General features: G+C 34.8%; 1 long non-coding RNA gene across 1 annotated transcript; it reads left to right on the top strand.

The window, feature by feature from the left end:
* Positions 1 to 5022: 5022 nt before the first annotated feature.
* On the top strand, positions 5023 to 7941 carry LOC122636258. The gene is made up of 2 exons (XR_006328895.1): positions 5023 to 5600; positions 5705 to 7941. It is a non-coding gene; the product is annotated as an uncharacterized LOC122636258 (long non-coding RNA).
* The last annotated feature ends 392 nt before the right edge of the window (positions 7942 to 8333 follow it).

The raw sequence follows: 8333 nt of genomic DNA, 5'->3' as shown, positions 1-8333 counted from the left end.
TCAGAATAGTTAGAGTGATAAGTTGTTAACAGAGTCGGATGAAGAATAGTTTTGTTAAACTAAATGAAACGCATTATTATTATTATAATCACGAGATTATTTCGAGATCAATAATTTATTACTGCAATCTCTTCTCTTCTACAAAACTGTTAATAAAAAATATTATTGTATAAATAATATTATACTGTATATCGTACCGTACTGTAATTTTAAGATATTACATCATATATTATATTATAATTTAAAAATACTATGCTGTATATTATACTATACTACAATTTTAAAATACTAATATAAAATATTAACGTCGATCGACACGAATCTTTTTTATATCTAAATAAAAGACATTTCTATCTTTCATATACGATATTGAAAATTTTTCAAAATTACTTCTTGACGAATCTGAATATTTTCTTTTTCATTTCGTTTAGAAAAGAATGAGACATAGAGTAAACACTCGCTTAGATCACGAAGGAAAAAAGTTATTTATTAATGCACACTTCCTTTTAATTTTTTTTTTTTTTTTTTTTTTAACTAAATACATTCCTTCCTCCGTGTGCGAATATCTTACAATTTACTTCTCGAAGTCTATTCTAAGAATACTTATCGTATTAAACTTTTCTATTTTGATGATCTCACATCAGTGACATTGAAATTTTTCAATTCACTTCGTCGAATGTTACGCTTGTATTAATCTATAGAAAAAAAAAATATATTTTCAAAGAGCTCAAACAGCATCGATTTTGTCCTTCTTCTTCTTTGTCTTTACTTACCGCGGTTCTAAGAAAAACAAATAATTAATCTTTTCAATATTTCTTATGTCAGCTGTCTCCCTCTTCATTTCTCATTAAATACTAAGAATTTCATTTTGAAACAGATTGGAATATTCCAAAGCTTCGAATGACATTTAAAAAGACCGATCAAAGTCTCCTGTCATCTTAGTTCAATAAGAAAACGAATACTCTTGCCTTGAGGCAATCCAATTGTGTTCTTTTATTCTGTAATCAGTTTTATTTTTTTTTCTCTCTATTTTTTTTTTTTTTCCTTTATCAACCAAGTTAATTACTCAGACTCAAGTTCCCAATGTCGTTCAAGTATTCAGTTTTTATATTAAACATTCGGTAATCGGTTAATGTTTTTCGTCATCCCATAGAAAACTCCGTAATCAGTTTTCGGAATGCAATCTATTCTCATCACTTCTTATTCTATTCACTTATCTTTTTGTATTGGTCTCTGTTAAAGGATTTACAACTTGGCCGATGAAAGACGACACAAAGAGAAAATGTATTCAAGACTTTATCAATTTAATCGCGTGATTTATTCATATGATTATACACGGTAATACATGAATATATCTACCGAAAGAAACAAAAAAAAAATATCCTTCGTATTCTTCAATAGAAGAATCATCAACGATTGTAAAATAATTCTTTCAAAGAAATTAAGATTCCGTTATATCTTTTAACCTATCGAATTATTAATATCATTTTATAATAAAATTTCGACTAACTCTTGAAATATATATGCATATATACATATATATTATATATATATATGTATCTATATATATATATACAAATATATATAATATATTTGTACTGTATATAATATATTATATATAATATACTATATATAATATTATATATACATATACAGATAGTATATATATAACTAGTATAAATATATGTGTGTGTATGTGTTTCTTATCGAATCTCATAGGAATATACCACATTATAGATACTTCGATAAAACTCTCGATGGATTAAGAAGGTAGTCGAGAAGATGCGACGAGAAAAGAAGAAGAAGAAGAAGAAGAAGAAGAAGAAGAAGAAGAAGAAGTTGACAAAAAAGAACTTATCGAACCGAGTCTGCGAGTATTCCAAGAGGAATCAGAGTCGACGAGACTGACTAGATGAAAGGAGAGAAAGAGAGAAGGAAAGAGAGAGAAAGGGAAGAAAGGAGAAAGAGAGATAGATAGACAGATAGAGAGAGTAAGAGAGAGTAAGAGAGAGAGAGAGAGAGAGAGAGAGAGAGAGAGAGAGAGAAAGCATTGTGTGCAGAAACTCGACTGAGTAGGTGGGGTAGAATTCATGGGGTAATTCCGTGTTCGATACACCGTGCGCGCTTAAGGCTGCGATGTTACCGGCGTCACATAAGCGTAATACCGGATAAGCCGCAATAATGTAGACTCGCTGTGCGTGCATGCGAAAGCGGAATGGATCCCGCTGTTCGAGGAGGCTTCAAGAGCCGAATGTCCATGGAGATATAATCATTGAACCGAAACTCGAACAGGGAACTCGCCTTGTCCGCCATTGATGTTCAACTATTCCGTTAAAGAATCTTCGATTTCGATGTTGCTTCATTGCTATACGTATACGTGTACAGAGATAGATTGATTGTACGATGATGTAGTAGGTTGAACGTTAGGGATAAACGCAATAATGAGGCATCATATCGTACCTAGATGGATTTATGGAAACGCTCACGATATTCCATCGACTACCTGCCGATTATCGTATCTGCGATTAACGTTTCGATTGACGTTCAAGTTTCCTTGATAGGCTGAAACCAATACTGATCGCTTTGCCACTATGAACTTTGAATTTGATTCGTCTAACGTATTGATAGACGATAATGCCGAATATCGTAAAAATATTCTTTAGAATATCGTAATACCGAGCAGTATATTGATTCTGGATATGGATTGGATCGTGAAAATGTTTTGTTAATCAGTGAGAATACGACTGGTGCGTTAATACGAAACGATTTTGTAAGAATATATCGTTAAGATCTCTGTGTATGATGAATGTCTGTGTCTCGTATAGTTTTTCTCGTTGTTAATAAAATAAATCATAAGAATGATGTGATAGATAACGATGGCGCTAATGGACAGTATCTACTTAATTTGAAAAGGATGATTATCCTTGCGGAATAATAGGGTAAATAGAAAGAGGAAAAGAGAGAGAGAGAGAGAGAGAGAGAGAGAGAGAAAGATAGGGGTAGTATATCTCAAAATCGGACGAGAGAAAATCTGCCACTCGAGATCTCAGTTACGACAAAGCGTTTCTACAATATGCTCGATTCTCGCTCGTCCCGCTTTAGAAAGAAGATACGGTCTTTGAAGTATTCGCTTGCGATTAAAAAAGGGAGTCACCGGGGGATCCGTTCTTCTCTTCCTTTTCTTTTTTCAATGGCGGCGGCGACGGCGGCGATCTTCCTTCCTTCGAAAACTGGCGCTTTGTCGCAGAGAGATTTAATCTCCTTTCCTCGGTTTTTCCTTCCCACGGTTACCTACCTATCTCGTTCGGCTTTAAAGCGGCTACACAAAACAATACGAAGTAACCGGCAATTTCTTTTACCTCACGACGACGTCGAGTCCGACGTCTTCGGAGGTATACGGAAGACGGCTCGAAATGAAATCGTAAAGAAGAACGGAAGGGTCTTTTGGCACTATCAAGCCAAAGGGACGACCAACGACGTGAAATGACGAGGAACAATGAGAAGGGAGAACCTGTGAAAGAAAGAGAAAGAGAAAAGGAAGAAAGAGAGAGAGAGAAAGAGACAGAGAGAAAGAGAGTAATTAGCGCGAAGAGCATTAAGAAGACACGAGGCAATTTCGAGCGGCCATTTTTCACAGTAATCTGCGGTATTCGCGCGAATCTTCCGGCCACCCAGATCAGCGTCTTCATTTTGCTCAGGATTCTCATTCGTAAGAACGGAGACAGATGGTGCGCATATACTAAAGCTTTTTGGATAGGTTACGAAGAGACGCAAGGAAAAAGAACGAGAAAGATTATTGCATGGATGAAAACATAAATCTCTCTCGATCAATTAAGAACTTAAGGATTACCTCGATCCATAAGGGGCGATAGACAAATACCGTATAAAACTAAACTAATTTTTATAGTTATGTTATTATTAAATTTCATTATAGATTTATAATCGCTAAGAAAATTCGTATAAAATTGATTTATGTTGTTATAAGAAAGATATACGTAAGATAATGTGTACATAGTTTATTTCGATCAATTAATACTTTGTATGATATCATACGAATATGTGTCATAAATGATTGGTATTTTACTTTACACGTTACACGTAGAACGATTTTAATATATATTTTATTGCCATCTGTAAGATGTATTAAAAAAAAATATATATATGGCTTAGTAAGAGTAAAATAAATAATATAATGCAAATGGTAGGATAACGACTGAAATTGATCTTTTATCTTTTATCTACAAAAAAAAGTTGTATCAAATATCGAATAAATTCGACTTACGTTATGCTAAACAGTTTTCTTGTATCACAAATAGAAAGAAAAAGAAAAAAAAAGAAGGATCGAAGGATATTATATAGTTGATCTAAACTAACAACTAAAACGAAAATAAAACGATTCGACGTTTATCATAAGAGCAAGCCATCTGTAAGATAGGAAGCGTATCTAATAGCTTAGCTTCGCGAGACCGGATCGAGTTATCGAGTAAGATGCTTATAAATCGGATTCATCAGCGTGAGAGGCTCGAAATCGAGAACGGTATCGAACGCGCGACATCGTTGTCGACTCGCCTCGCCTCATTAAATCTTACAGACGTCCGATGAAGCGCGTTCGAGGCGGCTGCGAGAGAACGTAACGCGATTATACGCTCTTATCCTGTTCCCCCGACGTTAACCGAATCTTCTCCCGTGCGACTGAATTTCACGAGGGAGCGGAACGTCGCGGTGGAGGAGGATAAAGTACGATTAAACGAGAAAGAGAGAAAGAGAGAACGAAAGAAAGAGATAAAGAACAAAATAAAGAGAAAGAGAAAGAGAGAGAGAGAGAAAAAGAGAAAGAAAAAAAGAAGTAGTAGAAAGAAAAAGAGAAAGAAAGACAGAAATATAGAGACAGACAGATACATATATATATATATATATATATATATATATATATAGAGAGAGAGAGAGAGAGAGAGAGAGAGAGAGAGTGAGAAGTTTTCATTCTATTTATTTATTTATTTACTTTTTTTTAACAGAGAAAGAGAGAGAGTGAATGAGAGTGAAAAGAAGAAGAAAACATTTAATGAGATACAAAACGCAGAAAGCAGAAGACGAATTCGTGGTAGAAATCGATCGTTCTTTCCCGTGAGAGTCTCCCTCGGGATTCGCGAGGATCCACGCGTATAAACTTCGCACGGACGACGACAGGCACGGACGCAACACCGAATCCTCCATGGATTATCCGGATTTGCGCGACCGACCGTCCGGTGTGCGTCCACTAGGATGACGCTGAGGACGTTGACGTTTCTACCAAGAGGACACGTGCAAACCGGTTAGGAATGATAACTACTTGCTTATCCTATATATATGTGTGTGTGTATGCATATCTTGATATCCAAGACGAACGTACATAAAAGCATCTTTGGTGGTAACAAACATAGGAGTATGTCTCGCGAGATATTAGAAGCGATTTCAGATAGTGAATTTCGCTTTGATCCGCACATTATAATCCTTCCAGCTAAAATCAATATCGGTACGTTGGTACGTATTCAAACGTAATAACGATTAAAGTGAATAATACGTTGAGATAGTAACCGGGTATAATAAGGATTAGTAGAATGGTAAGTTATATTTATTTTGTACGTATTATAGTTGGATACGTCGAGTATTGTTTCTTTTTCCTTTTTTGTCTTTCTTTTTTTTTTTTTTTTTTTTTTTTTGATAGGAAAAATATTTTCACCGAGGATATGCAAGAAAAACGATACAGTCGATACCATTCGCCTATCGGGAAACACCCTCTTCCGATGAGAAGCACTTTCGAAGGTCGCGTACACGTATATAGATATCTACATACATACATATATAAATATATAAATATATATATATATATATATATACAGCTGTGTGTGTATATAAGTGTATAGATGTATGTGTGTACGTATGTGTATATATATAAGTACAATCCATAGCGCGAGTATAAGTACATATAGGCTCAACTGAAAAGCTCTCGCGCTCTTTTCTCGACGCCATCTTAAATCCCCCTGGTGGAAAACTAGCTCTTCAGGCAAGTGCACGAACTCCTACTTTCCGAACCCCCAAAATCCGCCAACGCATTTTCTCGAGAATCGCATACGAAACTTCCTTCGACTTATCTTCGAAACGAAAAGTAACAGAGAAGAGAGAGAGAGAGAGAGAGAGAGAGAGAGAGAGAGAGAGAGAGAGAGAGAGAGAGAGAGAGAGACATAAATAAAAATAGAAGCAGAAAAAGGAAGAAGAAGAAAAAGAAAAAGAAATAAAAAAAAGAAAGCAAATATCGATAGAAAGGAAAGATCGAGAAAGGAAAATGTATAAATCCTTTTTTCCTGATCCCTCGAGAAAGTCGAGACAAGAATACGTGGCTCGTCTCGAATGCGAAAAAACGCGTTCGTTCGCGCGTTCATCTCTTCCAATAAAAGAGAACAATCATTTTATCGCGCACGAGAGAACATCGTGGATGAAAAAGAAGGATGACTCGGGTAGAAACGTTGAAATCAATTGAAAGAAGATAGGAGTTAGTAATTAATCGTTCGTGGATGATCGTACGCTCGATTTCACGTTGGTGTCTCGAAAAAGATGAACGAAAAACGATTTCATGGTAAGAGAGAAATAAACGTAGGAGAGACAGAAAGAGAGAGAGAGAGAGAAAGAGAGAGAGAGAGAAAGAGAGAGAGAGAGAGAGAGAGAGAGAGAGAGAGAGAGAGAGAATATCGTACGGTAGTCGGTTTAATTAATTACCAAGCTCACTCATTCTCTCCACTTTGACCGACTCTCACCGAAATCTCATCGGTGCATCGTCGATCGGTAAAGTGAAAATAACCGAAACGATCGTGTCGGTAGTCTACCCCTCTACCCCGGTGTTTGTGTTACGTCGATTAATTAATATTTCGATTCGGAGCAAGCGATAACGTGGAAGAGGGAATGGACAGCGAAAGGGACTAGGCGGCCATCAAGGGCGTACATCAAAGGACCACCCGCTGAATGCGATTCAGCGGTCCGACACTGAAAACCAAGAGCTGGATATCGATCGATCGAAACCAGAGTAGATCCCTCTTTTTCCTATCGTCCATTCGGGTAAATGTATGTTCTGCGTAGGTATATGGCTTTTAAAAGCTCTCGCGAAAGCTCGACTTTATATTAAGAGATATCGGACTAAAGTTAATGCGACTGCTAAAGAGATTGTGACCGTATTACGAGATATAATCGAATCGATCGATAGTTACTTAAAATGTTAAGTATTGAGGAATAATATTCTGATAAATTGTATAATTATAATTAATATTTCATTCGTTTTTAATCCTTTCTAATACTAATTTCACGCATTAAGTAACTTTTACTTACATTTACTTACAAACATTAATTACATATTTTATTTTATCATCACAAAGTTAAGTATTACTTCATATTCGACGATTAATGTTTGCTAAATGTACATTATAGTTATATGATATATAAGTTATAATATAATATGTAATAAACGTGCTCGTGTTATAATCATTATCACGTTCATTTCAAGTTTAATATTATACAGTTTTTCTTTCGATAAGAGAAAATATTGAATTACGACGATTTAATATTATATTATATATCCTGTAATATGAATGATTGATATTGTTTAGTTTATATTGAATGTTTTAGTTGATACAAGTTATACTTATTTTTAATATAATATAGTTATACAATATCATTTCAATTTCATGTTATATAATTTTTGTTCTATTTTGTTTAAACGTGATGAAAAATTGGGTTAAAGCTCAAAGAAGAAGCTTTAAAAATAAAAAAGCGATGTTTACTGTTTTACTTATAACATTACGTGCATGTCATTAACGCTTAGATGCACCAACAAGAGTAACGATATTTGACTGCTTCATTAACACTTCCAACACTTCGTGTTGCCGTTCAAAAATATAATATAATCTAAACGAATTTACGTCTCTCTCACGGCGTTTTCATAAACTCTTCTTTAGTCGTTAATGCCCTCAACCTCCTTTTTCCGTTCGAAAGACGACCTCTTCAAAGAATCGTATGTGTGTCACCGCTTTCGAGAACGATAAACATAATAATCTCTCTGTCATTAAAGAGACGACGTTTGTTTTCAATTTCTTCTTCTTTTTTTTTCTTGACGACACGTAAATTAATTAGGTAGTTAGATGACTTGAAAGGCATTCGCGTAGTTTTAGAAAAGAAATTATTCCATTCAATACTTGAACACGAGTGCTACATTTAAATTAAAAATTAAAAAAAAAAAAAAAAACAGATGGATAAAAAGCAAAAGAAAAAAAATAAAAAATAAAAAGAAAGTCACGATAATCTTGCAT

The sequence above is a fragment of the Vespula pensylvanica genome, chromosome 21, assembly GCF_014466175.1.
Source record: "Vespula pensylvanica isolate Volc-1 chromosome 21, ASM1446617v1, whole genome shotgun sequence".
Taxonomy (NCBI): domain Eukaryota; kingdom Metazoa; phylum Arthropoda; class Insecta; order Hymenoptera; family Vespidae; genus Vespula; species Vespula pensylvanica.
Note: the sequence above shows the minus strand (reverse complement) of the source record. Positions and strands in the feature narration are given on the sequence as shown.